This window comes from Hyposmocoma kahamanoa, unplaced genomic scaffold (genome assembly GCF_003589595.1).
Source record: "Hyposmocoma kahamanoa isolate Upper Pololo Valley unplaced genomic scaffold, ASM358959v1 100021, whole genome shotgun sequence".
NCBI lineage: Eukaryota > Metazoa > Arthropoda > Insecta > Lepidoptera > Cosmopterigidae > Hyposmocoma > Hyposmocoma kahamanoa.
In genome coordinates, this window is record NW_020653200.1 from 16,147,883 (window position 1) to 16,170,280 (window position 22,398).

The 22,398-nt window shown below is 37.5% G+C and overlaps 1 protein-coding gene across 1 annotated transcript in view; it reads right to left on the bottom strand.

Moving 5' to 3' along the window:
- Positions 1-22,064, bottom strand: part of LOC113225892 (adenylate cyclase type 6) — a 150,345-nt gene extending 128,281 nt beyond the window's left edge. Inside the window, exon 1 of the mRNA XM_026458362.1 lies at positions 21,952-22,064. The gene's annotated coding sequence lies outside the window, so the exon portion shown is untranslated. The remainder of the gene's footprint in view (positions 1-21,951) is intronic.
- Between the last annotated feature and the right edge of the window lie 334 nt (positions 22,065-22,398).

Below are 22,398 nucleotides of genomic sequence, written 5' to 3' on the forward strand. Positions count from 1 at the left end.
TGTTCCTATATTAAATTTGACCAATTTCTGCTGTCCCGGTTCTTTTCTTTTAACACAATAAAATAATTCTTATAAGAAACAGAGTCTATCTGCATTAAAAAAAATTAGTCAATTTTATTATTTTTGTATGAAAAATCACACGGCATGGTGCACGACTTGTTCGTCCCGTCACTTGCAGTTATAAAAAAAAACTATTTTACTAAATTTGAGCAACTTACTTCTGCAGTTCCATTTTTTTCATCACATACAATGAACTCATCTTTATAAAAAGAGACTATCAGAAGTTAAAAAAAAAAACAATTTTATTCATTTTGTATGAAAAATTTTTCTTTAATTTTCATGAAATTTGATCAACTTCTGCATTCCCGATTTTTTCGACTCATATAATGAAATGGTTCTTACGAGCTGAGTTGATCAGCACTAAAAAAATTTGATAAATTTTATTCATTTTTATGAACAACTCACGCTTGACCCAAAAATTTACTATGCCAAAATGGTTTTCACAAAAAAAGACGTAATGTTTCCAAAGACAGTTTCCTTGTATTTTATATGGTTACGGATTTTTTCATACCGTCCCATTAAAAAAAAAACACTGTATACGTCTAATAATATACGCCTGATACTATTATACATTAGTAGAGCTCCTTGTGAAAGAGTTCGTCCATGGAAGTACTGCCACCTTACCCATTTCTGCCGCCAAGCACTAATGTCAGAATTACTGTGTTCCGGTTTTGAAGGGTAAGGGTGAAGGGGCTGGTGAAATTACAGGCTCATGAGACTTATCAACTTATGTCTCAGAGTGACGGGCGCACTGGCAGTGCCCCCCAGATCTTTGCGATTTAAAAATCTTAGTGGCTCTGCAACTGTTATGGACAGGCGTGTAGCTTACCATGACTTGTTCGTCTCGTCACTTTATATTAAATCTATAAAAATAGAAATTAAGAAATACTAATTACGGTGTCTATTCGTTCGTAAATTTTATTTAAAACAAACACGAAAATTTGTTATTAATGTGAAAGTCAAATTACATTTTCCCAACACTAAGTGAAAATACTTACCTATTTGGTTTCTAATAGTACAAATTAATTTTCAACACTCGGAAAATAATTTTGAATGCCGCTTTGAGGAATCGGTTGAAAACTAACTGCAAATAATTTTTCAATTTAAAATAATTCGAGATTTTTGAGTTTTCCTTTCTAGATCTTTCTACTAAATACTAAATGAATGTCGCTACGAGGAATCGGTTGAAAACAAACTGCAAATAATTTTTCAATTTAAAGTACTTCCAGATTTTTATTTTTTTCTTTATAGGCACACCTTCTTACTAAATACTAAATGAATATCAAATTCAACTTAATTCAAGTGCTTATCTTCTTTATTTGATTTTCTTTTTTTTTCCTTCCTAAGATGCTCAGGTTTTTGATGATCAGTGAGTGAATTAGTGATTAACGAATTTTCAAAATAGACATTATTTGAAATAGGTAAAATCCGTGTAAAATAAGAACTTGAAATGTTCGTAAAGTTTAATTTAAGTACCTTCGATAATAGAAATTTCAGGTTTTTGTGTAACTCATTTCAAAGTTATACCTATAGGAAAAGTGTATTAAGTGGCTTGAAAAAAAGCTTTCATGTGCTCGATTTTGCGGGATTACAACCGTGTCCCCAGACACCAGAGTACTTAATTACTTAAATATGCTACTGCACTGTGCATACTGTATTTAAGATAATTTTGCACAATATTACCAGTTTCAATTAATTCCGTGGTTTATTACGTACCTACTCAATGTGTTTGTTTACCAGAAAACCAAATGAGAGTGACGCGATAAATTTGTGAACACATCGCGATAAATATGTCGCGGCTTGTCAAACAACCTATGTCCCTTTACGGCACGACGACGACTCAACCAGCAGGAATGCAGGCTTACTCTTGGACGGTGAGAACTCTCAGAAATTTGCATATTTCTGACTATGAGAAGTTTTAGATGCATAATCCAAATATTGCGTTGATAAATATTATAAAGCCGATGGCGGACAGGAGTGCGACTCTTCGGTCCATAAATTAATTCCCTAACATTGGTTTAGTGACAGCGCGTGAAACAATATTAAAATAAGTAACGGTCGATAATATTAAAGTTCCAACCCGACTGAGTAGTAAGAAATTAGGTGAGGAAGTTAAAGATCCGTCTAAAGTAGATTATGTACGAAATTAAACTCCGCAACGGAACCACAACACATTTTCAGCTTTGTTAGAATTTAGTACCAATTCGGCCGACACACGACAAATTTGTAAAATTATTCACAGGACAGGATCTCCGTCGTATAAAAAATTATTCCGATTTTCGCTTCGCTCACCCTCAGACGGTTTCAAGGAAAAATATTTAAAATAAATGGGAGCAGGGTTGTTTGTTTGCTCACCTTTAGAGAAGGGACGGTGGCGGCGATGGCGCGACGCGGGCGATCGCGGGAACTTGTTGGTTCGTGGAGCAAACGGCTACTCCAGACGGGAGTCCGCGAGCGATTTCGCTGAGGGCGGCGAATACGGGTGCGGTGGCGGCGGCAGCGGGCGGGCCTCTCGGACCGTCCCCGCCAAACTGTTGCGCCGCGCGTGCGCGGAGACGCGGTCCGCAGCATCCGCCGGCTCAGATCGTGGTCGAAGGGACCTCGTGAACAGTAGCCGGACACGATAAATCAGCCGCTAATGAAATACACAACTGAATTTCATCACCCTTCCCCTCGTAGCCGCCCGCGACGCTGAGTTTCGCAACTGTATTCAGAAGTTCTTTTGCAACTCCCAATAATCTTGTTTGAAAAAAAAGTTACAAAACGATCACGAATTCCTAGTTAAAAAAGTTAAATAAAAATTAAAAGAATTAAGTTATAATTTTAAAATTTTTAGATAATGATGAGAAGGTACTAACCAAGAACTCGCAGTAATTATTACTCAAAATTACCGCCTCTATTCCTAATACAAGCTCTTAGATGTTCTGGCTAATTTTCGTCGCGTCACAAATCTTCACAAAGCTTTAGAGAATCCATGTTTAGGTGGACCTTTTGGCAGGCCTTGAGCTTTAATTCAGTCCACAGAGAATAGTCAAGTGGGTTAAGAATAGGACTGGGGGTGGCGAGTCCTTGAGTAGCCGTCTGCGGCTAGAGTCTGCCTCTATTGTCTACCACCTCTTATATTGCTCAGAAAGTTATCTATAATGCAGTTATTATAGGAAAACATACAGAAAATACAGGGATTGAACTTGCAACCTTCCGATGGGATGGCAAGAGTTTTCACAATTTGCTATATTTCACTTGTGCAAAAGCAATATCCCTTACAAATAACGAACTGTGTAAAAATACCCCTTGACCGCCTCTACCCCCGCTCTCGTCCTAGTTCTCCGACATTCTTCAAATTATGAAATGATAACAGAATTCCTTCGAGATTCCGAAATCGCAACATGCCTTTGGGAGCTTGTTCACACATCTATATACTCATTACAAGCGTTTCGCATATTTTTCCATTCAGTATTTCCGAAATGTGAAACAAAAGATACCTACTTATACGAAGGTCATAAGCAGGTACGACGCCGAACCACTAGGTACTACAGAATGACATTACGACATACTAATATAAATAAATGTAATAAGGTTTGGCTAATGTTGTAAATGAGGTTAGTTATTGTATTGTTATTATTATATCACCTGTATATGCACCTGTTAAACATCAGTGAATTACATCCGACAAGAGTAAGTCTCATTAATTAATGTTCTATTTTCGGTAAAGTAATCCCAAAAATGTGATACAAAAAGTCAACAAAGGCATTTTATTTTTTACTACACAACCTAGTTTACATTACAAAATGGCAGTCTTTTTAAACGTATTTTTTATTGTTGAAAACCACCCAGTAATCTAGCTAAACAGCTAGTATTAAGAATTTTTTTATTTGACAATAGAAACTATGAAAGTTGTACTTTGTAACAGAATAAACTAGAAAACGTTGGAACAATTATCTACTTAGGTTATATTATTGACATGAATGACAAAAAATCCTGTCCATTTGCTTTTAAAACACAGATGGAACAAAAAAAACAATTCTTCATAATAAATTGACCAAATTACTAGTATTGCTATTACCACTACACAAATATCTTGGAAACAAGTAAATTTTCAAGGCGATTTTGTTGCATAGCATTTGTGGTTTATACCAACCAGCCGCCATTTTGCAAAGAAAAATCCACGCATTAAAAAAATATATCGTAATAGCGGACAGGATCTCAGAAAAATGTTTAAACCGCTCATTACCTCAGTGGTCCAGTGGTTAGCACCGCGTTAAAAGAGCTGTCCATAACAATAGCAGTGCCACTCAGAGTTTTAAATTGCAAAGATCCGAGGGAGACTGCCATACGCCCTTCACCCTGAGACATAAGTCAACAAGTGCCATGAACCTGTAATTTCACCAGCACCCTTTCCCTTCAAAACCGAAACACAGTAATGCTTACATTACTTTTTGGCGGCAGAAATAGGTAATGTGGCAGTACTTCTCTGGACGAACTCTTTCACAACGAGTTTTACTGCTACTATAGTGTGGTGTAGGCCACAGACATAATTATATCTAAATAGACGCCATAAGTGTACCTACTCGCCTGCTCAATGTAAGCTATAAACTCTAGTTGCCAATGCTACGCTTCAGAACGCACCCGGCAGTTATCGTAGTTAAACATCAGTCGAAAACGCGAAAAAGCCTAATTGTGCCATTAAAAACTGTAAAGACACCGAGAAGACAAACATACAGAGTCGTTTCCTTTCACAATTATGTAATTTTGTAATTAGAATATGCATAATTTATTTTAAAATAATTTATTTCCATTTTGAATGAATTTCGAGAAAACAAGTATGTAAACGAGTGTATGCTTTTACTTGGTGCGGTACACTTATGGTCCATGCCTACTGCCTTGAATATCGAACGAGCGATACTTTTATATAATCATTCAGTTTCGTGGTACGTTCGCTTCGTCAAATTTTTTGTCAAATTTTACGATTAGTGATGTTCACTTGATGCAACACAGTTTTCGATTCCGGGGGTCGATTCAGAACCTTACGATAACTCGGTTTTCGACCGATTTCTGTTAATTATAATAATATATACATAATAATATATAGAATAATAATATATACATAATAACATATAGAATAATAATATATAAAATATAATAGAATAATTTTCACAACACCCGAATCAAATGTCAAACTGTCGTATTCGAAATCGAACCGAAATGACACCATATCCATACGATTACTAAACTTTTCGATCGGCAAAGGATACAAACGGTACTCAGAACACAGTTATCGAATGAAAGTTATCGAACGTCCTATAGTTTACAAAGCAAGAATGTTATGTGGAAATCTCTTATAATTTTAAATAATGTCTGTATTTTGTTGAATTTTAGTAATTTATTTTAATGCAAGATGTGTTCCTATATTTTAGGCCTTTAAAATCTTAAAAATGGATATAAAAGGATTTTCATTTTTCTTATAATCTATTTCACCGACTAACTCCGTAAACGCTGTTGGGTAACGATATCGTATCCGAATCGAACGTTTAACTCGGAATGTTCTGAATAGCTCGGAAAACGCCCTTCGTTTCGATAGCGATGTCCAATCGAATGATTCGGTTAAAATATCGAAAAGTTCTGAATCGGGATCCTGATTGATTTAGGAAACAAGGGATGATAATTCTTAAGATCTTAGAAAATGTTATAGAAAACTTCTATAAAGTTTACTATCGTTTTTTTTAAGCTTTCCGGAGCAACTTTTTCTTTCAAAATACGTATTAATAAAGAATTTAATAATTATCTTATTCTGGTAATATTTTACTATATTCATATTTCACGAAAAATCATTATTTTAAATACGTGCTACGTCCGCATCTTCGATTTAATCAATCGCTTCAGTGCCGAGAGAGGTACAAAAAAATGTGACACGCTTGGTTTTCATACAGATCGCGGTACTTGCAGTGTCTATTTAGATATATGTATGTCGTGTAGACTCTGTAGAATGTGGGTGATATCGACAACCAAAATACGGCTTATTCCACTAATCTCCATTAAAAACCCCACAGGTGGGGATCTTAGTTTGAATTAATTTTTACTATAACATCGACCCAGTGCGCTTTTTCTTGTGTAAAAGCTTCGATATTTTGTCAGCGTCTGCTTAGCAAATACTACACCAGTGGGGATTTATGGAATTAAATTAAATCAAAGTTTAGGATCCACACAGGTAGGGATCTTTAGTGGGGATTTGCGGAGCAAATCCAAACACGAATACCTCCTGACAAGTGGGGCGCAACCCTAAAGGAGCGGCCACACCGTGAGCGAAGATAAGCTAAATTAGCTTAGCTCGCATAGCTGAATGCAACATACTATGCGAGTTAAGCTAACTGAGCTTAGCTTAGATTACAGGACATAGTGAAGTGCTATCACACGACTCTTGTCTACTCGGTTAGCTTAGTTTCCGGTGTGAACAGATGTATGAAAACATGGGCTGAACTAAACTTAATAAACTTAGCTTCACTAGCTGTTTGGCCTCTTCTTAACAGGTCCCCGCAGGTTCTGAAACACGTTGTTAAGGTTGCAACGACAACGATGGTCCGTCGCGGCAGACCCGTTATCCGTGACGTCTAATGTGTATATTATTTAACTCAATTGCTTCAGTTTTGATAAAGCCGTGCTTTTCAAGACTTGTTTTTTTTTTGTTACTTATTTTTTTGTTACTCCTTTAAAAACCCCTTGTCCTTGGAGCTTTTTTCTTCCTATGCGCTTTGCATGTTAGGCTACGTATATTCGAAGGTATTTTACAAATTATTTGTAATTTACAATATACTACAAATCACAATGCAAAGACAAACAAAAGACAAAAGAAAGGGCTCTACGGGCGGTAACAAAAATTTAAAACACATGTCATCATTAGCGTTATAAAATTTATACAATAGGTAATCTATTACAAACACGAATTTATTTTTTCCGGATCCCATTATTCCGTTTGAATGTTTTTTTTTTTCTTTCATTACTGCGATGACTGTTTTGGTATAAATTTTTAATATAAAAAATATCTTAAAGCAGAAGTTTTGTTTATAACGGAAACCTACTATTACAGTATAATTATTATGAAAATGTGATCTTTTCGTCGCAATTTGTTTGGTCAATTCTTGTTTTTCCTACTGTTTGATTTCCATATACATAGTTTCGACAAAATTATTATTCTTAGACAAAATTGTACCCACCTCAAACAAACGAACAAAAGAATTTTAAATATGTAGTCTTCATAACTCAGTTATTAATTTATACATTTGAAACAAAACATTTCATTTAATGAGAATTAATTTGTGCATTTCAATATTTTTTTTAATTTGACTACCTCCGTGGCCGAACGGTTACCATGCCGGACTGCCACGCAGAGGTCCCAGGTTCGATTCCCGGGCCGAGAGAAATATTTGTATGACCTACATTTACTTCTCTCGTGAGTTTGGGTGTAATTTGTGGTTGTCTATGTGTGTGTCCATGGCAACCGCGACACAGGGTTTCCCTAGTGCGGGGCTATGTTGAGTGTGTGCGTTATTATTATTATTATTCAATTGACCAAAACACCACAGATAATTTATTTTATCACAGTAAACTCAATCCGTGGTAAAACAACATTAAAAAATGTATTATGGATAGGTATGCTTTTTGTACAAAGACAAAATATTCTATTCGGTACATTAGTCAAACGAAATGTTGGGGATATCAGAATCGTGAAACGAATAACTTACGTATGTATCAAAATAGTGAAACATTAAACGGTGTAATATAAGAATGTGTCTTTACCACGAGATATCTATGAACAACCCTGGTTTGGATATTTTTTTAAGATCCCGAATATATAATAATAATACCTAGTAATAATAATAACAGGGGGATTTCCTTCCACACTTATGTAATTTTGTAATTAGAATATGCATAATTTATTTTAAAATCAATTATTATCATTTTGAATGAGAGTCTAAAATAGATAATAATAATAATAATAATATTTATTTTCTAATTTTTTTTTATTTACAACAAATATAAAGTATACGGATTATTACAATACAAGATGAGATCCCTGAAAGTAGGGTAACCTGTGACATGGGGGCCAGTGTTCCTCCGCGCGCTAGATGACACCATTACCTTACACAGGGAAACAAGAAGGTCCACTATTCTTTCCATTAGAATAACCACAAAAATCATTAAAATTAAAAAAATTATAATAATAATAAGGCAAAACTGAAATAAAAAACAACTGATTACGCAGCCAGAAATTTAAAATTGTGTACCTCAGTGTATTAAGTTGTCCGTTAAATAGTAATTCAAGTCGAGAAGCCATGTGTGAAGTGTAACTACACAAGCTAGACAAGCTGGTTTCCTTCTTCTGGAGCCACTGATACAGTTAGTTGAGTCCGTACACGAAACAGAGGAATGATGGCGCAAGACAGTGAGAAACACAAAGAGCTGTTTCACAGTGAGCAGTCTGCATTCCTGATACAGGTGGGCAGTTGGGTATCTAAAAGGTTTGCAGAGCATAACCTTCAAAACAGCTCTTTGTGCTCTTTCAAGTTTTAGTACCGAAGTTTTGTGGGCTCCGCCCCAGACCGGTAAACAGTACGATATCACAGATTTGCAAACTTGCATATCGAAGTTTTTTCATAACAAATATGAGCTTTCTGACTCGTAAGCAAATGTTGTCAATGTGTCTACACCAATTTAATGCCTCATCAATGATGATTCCTAGATATATAGTTGCTGCGTTAAGCAGTTGGTTCTATAAATATTCATACAATGGCATGACTTAGCTGTTAAAAAACTAGTGTGCGCCACAATTTAAAAGCCCTCTGGTGGTTTGATGGTGCTCGTTATCGGAAAGGGAATGTATTGAGTCTTGTCCGCATTGACTGTTAATAGGTTAATGTTCAGCCAATCCTTTGCTATTTTCACTGCATATTCCGCATGTAATTTGGCACTTGACCAGTCAGACCCAGTCACAATTAGAGCTGTATCGTCTGCGTATGAAACTGTTTTGCAGTAGGGTATGGGTATCTGTCATGATCATAAATCCAAATTGGTTATCAGATATTATTTTAAAATTATCCAAATAATAAACGTGTACTAACTCACCTAACACTTACATAGGTTTCACTAATCCCGTTTCGTTTGTATTTAGTAAATTAGTGAGTAATCAATTAAGTAAGTAAATTATTAGCAAACTGTGAACAGTAGATCTTTTTGTTACTTTGTAAATTATCAATGTAAGTTAATTGTTATGAGTTTTGTTATCAACATAATTAATAAATGTATAAAGTAATTAAAAAAGTCGTTACGTTGTTTCAAACAAATGAAAAAAAAAAACTGTTCAATAAATGCCAAAAGGCTTTCCAAAAAATTAAATTCTGTAAATCACGTTTCTAGCTTGTGATAGGTAAACCCATACAATACCTATCTAATAACATAAAAATTAAATTTAAATTTAAAACCCCCAGTACAAATTAGTAGTCTCCAAAAAGTAATAATGTTACCAACAACATAAAGTAACAACTCGTCAAAATTAATTAATAATAAGCCCAAATACGATGCTACTATATAAGTAGTTGAAGAGTTGGTTAGTCTGTAGAATGTCGATCGCAGCATCAAATGAAGGTTACCATATTCTTGTAATGGCATGGGATAACCAAAGTGCACTAACTTTCAAGTCAGATAAAAGGCCTGATGATTTTTAAATTGCTGAATTCATGTTCATCAAACACCATTAACAACTATCTACCGATTAAATTAGCTTTTAAATAAAAAAGAACCGCCTTGAGATCAATATATCCGTTTGGGAGCTAAGATGCCACACACAGAAAAACGGATATAAGCTTCAAACTCACAACTCCCTTCTTTTTACGTTGGTGGTTAAACAAGCACATCACCCGTCATACCAAGCTCTATTACTTTTCACTTATTGTCTCGTGCTCCCGTGGTACTATGTCCATCGTATGCACGCTTAGTGGCGTGTGGGAAATTGGACGAATCAATCTTTTTAGCAGCTTCCGGAGGAGATCGCATCCTCATTTGCGGGCTGAACTCCGATCGGGCCCCTCATATCGCTATAATTTAATATTGCTTGCCTTTCAAATCTAACGAGATTGACATGGTGTATGAAATTCGAAGAAAAAATTATTGCTCTCGTGGATTATGGGCTTTAAATAATACCGCCATTTGACAGAAGCTTTATTATATACCACGCATCGTAGGTGGATATAGATAATTACAATCCGAGTGCGCATAAATTCCGTATTCATAACCCTTATTGTCTGCAATGTAACTTCGATATCGCACTTGTTTAAGTATGTATCTAAGATGTTCAAAGCAACGGCTGCGGCAACAAGGCCAGTAACAAAAACGCAAAACGCGCGCAAGTCTGACTCAGCTATTTAAAACGCAAATGGATTTTTAACAAAATTTCTTTTGAATTATTATATCGTATACACCATGAGACACCATTTTCTTACATGTCTGATTTCTAATTCAAGTAAGACTAATATTTTAAATAATAAGATATTAGACAATATCACATAAGTTGCTCTGATCCTAAAGTAAGTAACTAAAGCGCTTTTGTTATGTAAATTGTAAACAACGATGTCACCACAGACACTCAGACGCGAGACTATATAGTAAAGTTGCATTTTCTACATTAACCTGACCGGGGATCGAATCCGAAAACCTCGGAGATGGCGACACCATGGAAACCGGTGAGCAAATCACTCCACCACGGAAGTCGTCGTATGAAACTTATCAAGTTTGACACTTTGAATTTCGCACCGTTTTTATTGCAAGCACTACAGAGTTGAATTTAAATCTCAAGTTGACCCTGTACTGTAACATTTACTATGATTTGTAAGTACATTTTCCGAATAAAATAAAATTGAACGAAAGAAACTGATGGTAATTGATTGTATACACATTACAATTTATTAGGATGTACCTACATATTCTGGAATACAACGTATTCTAGTCATAGTAATAAAAAGGACTACACAAAATAGCGCTGGTCTGCGTGAAGGGACGCGGCCCTGCGTGTAACTACATGGCACTGCAGCGACTAATCCTAATCACACTATATAGCAACTGTAAACTGCAAGCAACCACAAACACGTCTCAGTTTCCTATTCACTCTCCCCCTGCAACCTGCGGTGCTATCCCCACCCGCGACGGAGTTTCCTCGCTCTAGTGTATGTTGTTCATTAGAAATAAAATAAAGTGTATATCTTGTCCTATGAACCTATAATGCAAGCTGAGATATCCGAGGAAACGGAAGGACTGGCTATGTCGTGCACTTTACACAATTGTAGACTTCTGGTTTACGCTGGAGGAACAACTATTTACTATGTGTTTGAATAGCAGTAGAGCTCCTTGTAAAAAAGTTCATCCGGGGATATACTGCTACCTTACCTATTTCTGCCGCCAACCAGTAATGTGAGCATTTTTGAAGGGTAAGTAAGGGTGCTGGTGAAATTACACGCACTTGGGACTTGTCAACTTTTGTCTCAGGATGAAGGGCGCAATGGCGGTGCCCCTCAAACCTTAGCGATTTGAAGCTCTGAGCGGTTCTGCAATTATTATGGACAAGCGTGTCGCTTACAACCAAGCACACGACTTGTTCATCCCGTCATTTTGTGTCATAAAAAAAATATGTTCCTGGTTCTGGTGACCATTAAGAGTATATTCTCAAAAAAATTAAGTCACTATAAAAGTTAGTGTCATAACAGAGCATCGTTAATGTTAGTTATAGTGAGTTTGCACACCTGCCTATTATCTGGAATGTGTTTCATCACATTTATCTTCGTTTTGTAATATTAATATAATGTAACGCGGAAGTTTAAAAGCGTAGATATCAGTTTGCGTTTAAAGTAAGGATTGTCCTTACGAGGGAGTTGTAACTGCGCTATTCATAAGTTTCCACTAGCTTAAATATTCTCCGAATGATCCTTGTGCATAAGTCTGAATGTATAGAACCACTGTGTACGTCCGTGCTCACAGACCACATACCTAATCCATACCTATGCACATTGATAGCTGCCCCTCGTCTGGTGTTAACGTAATATCTACCGATGCGCTTTATATTATTCAGCGATGTTTCAATACGACTATTGCTAAGAATGCGCCCTCCTAATGAAGTGTTATTTACGTTGATACGGTTCATAATTTCAGCTAATGTATTCACACGACGACGGCACACAAAACTGTAATCCTTAATAAGCTGCGAGCGTGTTCGCACCTGTTTCTATTATGCGTTCGATGTTTCTATATGTAGAGAACATAGACCGTTAAACTATATTTCATCACGGTTGTCCAGGAAAGCGTTGGGTCTATTCGTTTTCCCAGAGAGGCTTATCTAGGCTTTTTTATGCTTACACTCGCCCTTGATCTTGACGGGTTCCTTTATCGTTTAAATGAAAGTAAACTGTAAAAGATTAGAAAAGGTAGGGCAAAATTTGCAAACTCTTTATAGGAAAACATGAATACTTCCATCTACGCTATCACTGTTTCTACTGTCATTAAAGCCAGCTCCAAAAGCTACAAGGGCGCGCGACCAATTTACTAGTTTTGAAACTTCGCGTCCTCATACACTTCGCCAGTCAACCATAACCACGAGCCTATTTTTAGAATATCGATGAACGAAATTACAATATGAACATTATCTACCTATTAGATGAAAAATTACAGCGACGTACGTACAGGTAGGTACTTCAACAAGCGTTAGGCCATCACCGCCCACGTGGAATGACGTTTACCTGTGAAATATTAGGACCATTCTGAATTAGAGTGACTTAGAATTGTGTAAGAAATATTGTCTAAGATTAATCATGTTCCTCAGAAAGGTGAGAATCATAACACCATATATAGTGGTTACCAGTTTTCCCTTATACAAAAGTATCGAGTGGATCGCCGTCATTGCTCCGAGTCTACTCGACGTCGTAAGACGGTTCAACTTGCGACTATTATTGCGAAACCAATCACGTCGATGAGGTAAAGTGCATTGTTTAGTTCTACGATGAAATGAGCGACAGCGCAATTTAGATTTCAAAGAATGTCAGCCGTGACGTCAATCAACAGAAACGCGGAGCGCGTGGCCCGTAGAAGCGAGGTAAAAAGCAAACTGTCATCCATCGTCTCAACTAAAATCTTAGAAGTATAAAATAGCCTTGTGATTACGGTCGACCATTCGTAATAGTTCGTTCAAATATAATCCTTAGGTACAAAAAGTTATTTCCGCTGAGTGATGACAGTATTTTATGAATATTCAGTCAACTATGGCGGGTCGCTTCTCGGCGGCTCTGGGTCTACGTAAACTAAACGTACGCTTCCGTGACTTGTCGTGTCAGTATCACCACACGACATATCTAAGTCATTTATGTACCTACCCAATAAATTTTGTTGATTATTACGTCGTCGTGCGCATGCGCCGCGAGACACGATTGCTTAATTTGCCGGCAACGAATTATTTTCAATACAGATTATCGACACTGGATAGGTAGTCTTATCACGTTTATTTTAACAAGAACTAAGGAGTTTTCTAATCTTAGAAGGGTAGGCTACTCCTTTAGTCATAAAACAGTGAAAGCCCCATTCGCCATTCGAAAATAGCTCGCCTTCCAAACTTGGCAAAAAATCAACTCACATTATGATGAACCCTACAGACGGTGGTGTTACAGTTTCCAAAAAGTAGTTTCAGTACTTTATACCTCTGATTGATTTCGTTCGCGTTAGTGGTCTTGTACATATTTGCAATGGCAATTGACAGAACGCGCTAATTGCTTTTATAAGAAGCTCTTCTTCTTCATTGCACCCGGAAGGTGAGATTAAGGTATGGAGAGGCAATTAAATGGATTGCCGAGCAAGGATTACCGCGAAGATCGCGGGCCATGGCGGACCGCGGGCGGTGGGCGGCGCGGGCAGAATGGCCCATTACCCGCTCACGGCCAATTATACTTTTTATTGAGGAAAATCCACCGTCATCGAGCCGATCGCGTTAAATTTTCACAATGCTCATTATAATCCTTACAAGGTGGTAATTTGAGAAAACCTGCGTTCTAAGAAGTGCTCACGAGATAAAGTATTTAATATTTTGAAGAGTCGCATTAATTATACTTGACTTTCGCGCATCACAATGTAAACTGAGACTCAAAAGCGGTTGAAAAATAAAATGTTGAATAAAGTTTAAAACCTGGACAGGCTCTTTGAAGTTCGGGAGCTAGGCGCAAGCCAGTATCCCTGATTTGGACAAATGACCTCGTTCCTTCATTCGTCCCAATCGCTCGATAGAGCACTCCGTTCGTTCGCAAATTATTACAAGGACAGTCGCGTAAAACAAATAAAATAGACATATGTTCTCCGAAGACTTCCAAAAAAACAGCGAAACAGAGCGTTATAAAACCGTTAGTAAATTGGAACTACGCTTACAAAAAAATTGGGAGAGCACTCTAAGACATCGCTTGGAGCTTTTAGTGAACATAATTTAATTTGTTCAAATTGGTTCTGCCGCACATCCGCTGCCCGCAACCTTGCGCCCCGCCTGCACCCCGGCAACTCCCACGATTCACTACCTGCCCCCGTAAAAGAACCTAAACATATTACACACTCCAATTTACCATTACGATTCCTATGAGCACACTTTGAGTATCTATTGAGAAAATACTTACCTCCAGACCGCGCCTCAGTCGTCTCTTGACGCCATTCCACGACAGTCGAGTTACGGCAACAGCATACTCATTGCCGCACTCTATGACCTTATCATCCTATGCTCGGCTATTATCTTGTGAGGTACCTCACACGAGTCACCTCATACGAGTGTATGCGGTGCCGCTAACTGTTACTTGTATAGTAATCGAGTTCTTTCCACCGAACGTCAACCACCGTCTTCGTCGCCTTTTTTCTGCTGTTTGTAGTACAGTAGTAGTGTTCTGTTGTTTAAGCCAGCTAGTTAATTACAGCAAACCCAGTAAAGTTAAAGATTTAAAGATAGCAAGTATTTCCCATACGATTCATCACATTTTATGGGAAATCATAGAACTATTTTGCTGGCTCTAGGTAAGTCGCTGAACATCGTAGAGGCGCTCATCATTAATAGTATTATCAGTAATTTGTCAGGCTATGTCATTTGCAGTAAGCCAAATAAATGTTAAACGTTGAAATGCGGAAATCACAGCCATAAGCAGTAACGACGGGCCACACGCACTATAACCTAAACATTGTGTCATTCGTTTTGTGATGCAAGATAAAATATTACTAAGTCCATTTTAGATTATTTCTATTACTGACAAACATGTAATTTCTATCTAATCTTAGTTCATGTCCATATCATGTAGATGGTTAGAATTGTAGTGAACACAAAACAATGAACAAAGCATTGATCTAACTACGGAAAACAATTAGACTCCGATAATTAGGCCTTGCGACACAACTGCATGATGATGACGACGACGACTGACGACAATGATGGCGGTGCAGCAAGGAGGGGATTACTTGGGGTGCTAAGAAGGTACTACGAAGGTGGCATGGCTACGGCGCGGCGATGGCTCAGGTAACGGAGACCCTTCCCAAGTTTTCCAAGAGTAAATCTGATTGCCAATGAGCCAATTTTGACTATCGATTTTACCCAATCAACCAAATTCTGTTCGTTCTATGGCTTGAAAATAGTATTTGCACGATGAGCTCTGATTATGACAATGTCCTTTCCCTCGTGAAAATAAAAAGATAAAGCGCTGTGAATAAACGGAAAGTTGACGTGGATATCCCGCGTGATTTCAAACTTACTAGCCGGATAAATCAAGCTGACCAATCTTTTGGTATCGCACTGCCATTCGAGGCAAAAACTGGTAGTGTATTTTGTTCCGCTACAAGCTGGACCTAGCACTAGCTAATACACGGCGTTTACACCTCCTGACCAAGGATACGAAGCCAGATCAGCTACAGTTTAACGGTTACATCACGTCACAAATACACACTACACATTTACATCCAACAGCTTCTTTGGTGCTAAATCTACAGTACATTGGTGTTTGTCACTACGCTCAGAAGTTGGCTTAACAGTTAAGATGTGCAAATAGATGTTAGCAATATAAAAACTGCATCAAGTCATTGGGCACCGACAAGTTAAAATTAGTTAACGTATTCGACTTATCGGAACTTACCCTAACGATGCATAGCTGAAATATCATTAAACAATTATTAATACAAAGATGGAACACTCAGATAAAATTCCTTCGAGCCGGCCCGATTCCAACCGACGACGTCTTCTAGCATACCGTGCCATACGCTGTACCAACATAGCTACGGAACGAACCAGCGGACCTCACGAATTTTTCTGTGTGTTTGTTGTCGTATCTTTGTATTTGGTTTTTCAACGACTTTGTAGCCGTAGCGCCATCTATGAAAAATGTATGAAAGTATTTCGTATTTCGTACTTCGTATCATTCAACAATTTCAATATTCTAAAACTGGGTTATGGTTTTTTTATGATATCTCAAAAAAAAAATATTTTGTCACAGCCGCGTTTTAGTTACCGGACGGCACAAAGGCTCGCGAGCTGCGCACGTGCATCACGTTGCAATCTGTTCGCGTGCCATTCGCGCGCCATCAGTGAACCTGAGATGTGATTACAGAGGCACACTTAATTAAACGCGTGCTGCGCGCACGCAGAGCACGTGCAGCGCATTCGCCAGATCTGTGCACACCCTAAAATATTGTCCATGGTATGATAATGCACAAAGCGTTAAAAAAATATATGACTCTATGTGTGAAAACTAGCAAGGTTCAAGATATCCTCGTAAGTAACCTATTTTTGCTTTAAAACATTTTGAACAATCCGGAATATATACGTATATATATACGTTTAGAGATTCTTTTTACAGCAATAGGCTGTTAAATAAACTATGATACGGTACATTTGCACAAAGTTACTTATGTTATATACGGGTACATATGGTTTAAGGCAATGTGTAACGGGCCGGTGTTCGCAACTCGATTAGAGCCGACGGCGGTGCTAGACCAAGTAGCACCCTGGTACAATTAATACCCTGGCGTTCTGTAGTAGGTACGCGATAAAAATAGAGTACTTACAGTTGTATTTTCCCCAGTTATCGGAAATTCGAGAGCAAATGGTGCAATTGAAAATAATCTTTGTTAAGTTGTAGCCCGTTTACTTCGCTACCGCGACGCAATTGCTTTAGACCCTACGCCCTTGTGCGCCGCAAACCCTGCACCACTGGTAAAGCCGGCACTGAACTCGACGTATAAGCGCACTTGTTGGTAAATCAATATCTAAGCGCCTATTTTGCGTGTATTACGTGCACATATGAAGGTAAGTTTTAGGGCAGGAATTATGTTAATTAAAATTTCAATTGGTTTATCGGTGAAACCAATGGAGACTCTTGTTTGTTGATCTGAACTTGATTCCTTTTTCACATGCGTGTATAATAGGAATAAAGTATTCAGGACAGTTTAAGCATCCTCACCTTCTTTGATTCGCACTGTTGGTTGCCATGACATCTAGCGCTCCTCCAACCTCGGCGATTAAACAGCTAACTGTTCAATCGCCGAGGTTGGAGGAGCGCTAGATGTCATAATGTGAAGTGGCTAACCACATCAAATTATGTTCAATGGAATAATAGCGAGTGAAAGTTATTATCACAAGGCCTACTAAGGATAAATTGTTTTCTACTTTTTTTCTATATACCGCGCCTCATCGCATTTTTGCCGACCTGGAGTTCTACACGCTCCACGGGTGTCTCACAAAACAACACTTGTCCAAATGAACCCCCTAATTTCGCAATAGAAGCAATACTTCTCATAACAACAAAGCATCCAATTACTTGAAATCGTTATAGGCCTTTGGGGGGCCATTTGGACCGCATTCGATTTCTATCAATCAGTAGAGTATATAGATTGCCCGACTGCCATGTAAAAAAAATGTTAAAATTCGCTTCTTTTAAATACACGTAGATTATTACTCAACGTCGCTTTACTTTCACGTTGTACATGTATGGATAACATAAATATATGTAGAAATGTGGATTTACTGAAGCGGTACTGTAAGGTTGCTAACTCATAGAATATGTACAAAAAATTTGGTTACCGAAATAAACTTTCGACTGAATGAATTAAGTATTCTTTAGCACATAAAAATACAATGACAACACTGAACAGTAAGTATGAAGGTATACGGTATGACGAAGCAATTTCTTACTATCGACCTTAAGATAGAAATTGGACGTAGTTAAGCAAAAAGGATCCAATCCACAAAATAATCATAAAATGTGTTATATGTACCAAACGGTTCCTAGAGTCTAACCTCTCAGATCAGCAAAAAAATCCAACATATGAACATAAATAAATATCTCGGGAATTACATGATATTACAAGTTTTGAAAATAAAACAAAAGTGAGAAACACTTTTAAACTTCAAACTGCCATACCTCGAAAGTGAATGGATGTGGATTGGATACTTTATGTTTATCTACGTCCAATTTATATGAGGCATATCTTCTAAGAAGTTTTTCAAATATACAATATATTATGTTGAATATCAATATTGTATACATATACAGGGCATTTACAAAATACTTACAACCTCTCAGGACTATTCTACTGACATCAAAAACAATAACTTTAGCTCCGCGACTTTTTACAAAACATACCAAGTTTTTATTTTACTGTCTGACACTTTTTAGATCTGTATAGCAAGGTAGTAAGGTCTAGCTCTAACATGCAGGCATCTCCTCTCCGATGACACCACCCCGTGCTCCTGCGTTTAAATATTTTTATTTTTGTATGAAACTAAAAATGTGATGAATAATTAAAATTAAAGGAACAAAAGTTGTTGTTTATGATCTCTGTAATATAGTCCTGCGAGGTTGTTAGTGTTTTAAAAATAACCCTGTATAATAATATTTGCTTATTATAGGAAAATAAACTTAACTTCTTTCATAAAAAAATGTTGGAAATAAAAATAGTACGTATTTACATAAAGAATTAAACGAAGGGAAGAAAAATGATACTTTGGAGTGAACAAAGTGTTCTTTGGCTCGTCGCTTGAAGGAATCAAGAGAAGATATTCCGACACCATCAAAATTCACAATTGGTAAGTGGTCAAGTCAACATGTGTTGGAAACCAAGTACTACCAATTATTATTATATACTTTAGAACTTGAGGTCTACCAACAATAAAGAGTAGACTTAAATTTAAATGTGGACCATTGGTACAGTCGGCAGCAAATGGTTGGTTTTTAAAAAAATGAGTGTAAATTTGGAGGTCTTCAGCCCAAAAATCATAGGAAGAAGGGAGGAGTAGTTTAATAGAGTTGATAAAGATAAAATAAGGAAAGCGAAAAGACGCTACCGTGCGTACCTCGGCAGAAGTGCCGCACCATATAAAGAATAAAACCTCATTACTTGTGCGCTACCGACGACATCCAAAAAAAAGCTTCGAAACCAATCGATAACTACTGGATATACGTTAAGACAACGTATTACTTACAATAATAGGTCAAAGGCAACACTATTGGAGGCATTACAGAAGTCGAGGAGTGTCAGAACAGTCAGTTGTTTCCATGCTCTCACTACGACCATATTATACGGTAATCATATTATGACCGGTGCAAAATAAAGGAAATGACAGAAAAGTTGTTAAATATGAACAATTAATTATACATACATTTTTAATGAATAGTCCAAGGCTATAGAAATATAATTGCGAAACTTATCGAAGTTTAGGTGTTCAGAAAAATTATTACAACAAGATTTACCAACTCCAAGTGACTTGAGGAAATGCCAAACTTTTGTAGGATTTCCATTTTCGATAGCTTTGTAGATAATCTCCGTGTTGCTGTGATTTCTATAACTTTTTGCTATTTACATCATTAGCCCCTTTACACACGCACAAATGTGCGCGATTACCCGTTTGAAATTTTTAAGCTAACGTCTTTCGCGTGAGATGGCTCGTATTCGTTTTAGTTACCACGAAAAGAGCGTCCGGGTAAAGGCTAATAGCGCAAGATAGACCACGCGAAATTGGCGAGCATTGGAGAGCGCAATCACGCGGTCTTACCCTTTTCCTTCCAACGTCTTTATATGCTCGCTCAATCGCGCACGATTGCTGTATCACGCGCGATAGTGACTATGTAAAACCCGCTAATGGCTCAACCTCAACCTTCCACAGATACTGTTACCGTAATACCCCGTATTCGCTTCGATGCATAGGTACTCTCCAAGTTTGTTGCCGAGATAAACAAAGTTGGCTTCGGTATTTCATGTTTGGGATGAAAATTAATAAGCGTAAGAAGATACAGGGATAAGAAGACAATTAGCACAGGATTCGCCATGCAATGTTTTGAATAACGTCTCTTTTCTTAACTATTAATAACTGTTCTCAATTTCAAATTGCTACTAGACCGTCATTAGTACATCACAAAAACAGTCAAACATGGAGGCTCCGGCGCAATGCGTCGTCGCCGACCCTCTGTCAATTGAAACGCTTGCTGTGGCGATCGTCCGTTTTCCGTGATTGAGGTAAATGCCGTTAACGGTCACTTTTCATCCATTCCCAAACATCGCCATTAAAAAGTAAGAAAATGAACAGGTATCTTACAAAACGCAACAATGGGCCACATCTGTGTAACATACATTTTGTTTGCAATTGGTGTTAAACTACATATAATTTGAATTACCAACAGGCAAAAAATAACTCGAAATGGTTCGTGTAACAAGTATACATACACGCATTATCTATGTATTGTAAAGTGTAAAAGATGTTGGTAAACGATAGTGTAAAAGTAACCTACTTATTGATAATTCTATCATTTCTATCTGAAAACTTTTTTTTTCATTATTTTGACTGTCAATGTCGATAATTAATTATGTTTGAAATATTCGTATACCAAATGGTCATCATAGAGAAACTTTTAAAAATTATATAACATTAAAACTGTGCCAACATTATTATGTACTTTTCTACCCTTCTAATGATGAAAAAAAATATTATTATTATTAAAACATTAAGTAACATTTTATGATTAAAAGAAAGTAGTTATTTTTGTTCATTAGGCAGAGGTAAATTAAGTGCTAAAATTAGGAAAAATACGTAAGTTTGTTATTGTGTAAAGAAAATTAAAATATCAATGCAAACAACAATGTCGTTTTGTGTGAAGGAAGTGTGAACAAACCGTGCCGCTGCGAGCGCGCCGTCTTCAAGGACACGGAGCTCCTATACATAGTAAGTTTCTTCAATAATATGGGTAGGTGTCTATATAGTATGTCGTTTAAATCATTGTCTTCTGCTTCTAAGCCTGATGTGGTTTTAAGGCTTTATCATTTATGTTTTACATTCATATTTGTGGTGAGCGTACAGCATACAGCAAATAAAATCTTATGTAAGTACGTCACATATCATCATTCTAACACCCTGAAACGATTCTAAGTTGAAACATATCTAAAAAAATCGCTTGAAGGTGTCAGCGTGGACAGACGCAGGCGGTGTGGCGACGACGGCGGCGCGGGTGCTGGCAACAGCATTAACCGTCGAAGCAATATGGCATCTTTTACTGCGATAAGAATATCCCTCCTGATACAGAATAAAGAGTCACTACAAATTTGCTTTAGGATAAGTTGAGCGACCTTCATATCTTTCCATTCGACGTGACTCACTTCACCTCAATACTCGAACACTTTAATGTCGTCACTCTAGATCAAACAATAAAAACAAAATCCATATGTTAATCGGTGTAGAGGTACCTGAAAAATTATCACACAACCTTCTTATGAAGAACGCGAGGTTAACTTGCCTCGCGGTTCTCGTCTCGATCGGTTAGAAGCATAGGGTTGCGGCGGGCATGGTAAAAAAGTAGAGTTACTTACGAGTTACATCCCGTAGTAGGGGTGCGACGTGAGCATTTGGGAGCGGGGAGGGCGGGGAGAACGACGCTCAACAAAAACAGAACAACACAACCGCGCGGCGCGGATGAGGGCGCGCTACTAAACAGCGGCGCGGCGCGGTCCGCTGCGGCGAGACGCGCCGTGATAGCGCTGATAAGCGGCGCGTCATCCAATGTCACCGGCCGTCATGTGCTCACACCCCGACAATTGATGTTTATTACAAATGCCATAATGTGGCATATCACCACTATCGATTATTACCAGTTTTCGGGTATGCCGTAACCACAATCCACGCTGCCGGAGAATAGTAAAATATCTGATCATTGTAGGAATTTACTCTTAAAATTCCAATGAGTATATTCAATGTGCAAGAGGGCGTGTAAATTTACACAACGAGCGCGATTTTGTTGTAGTTTTTCTAATCGTCTT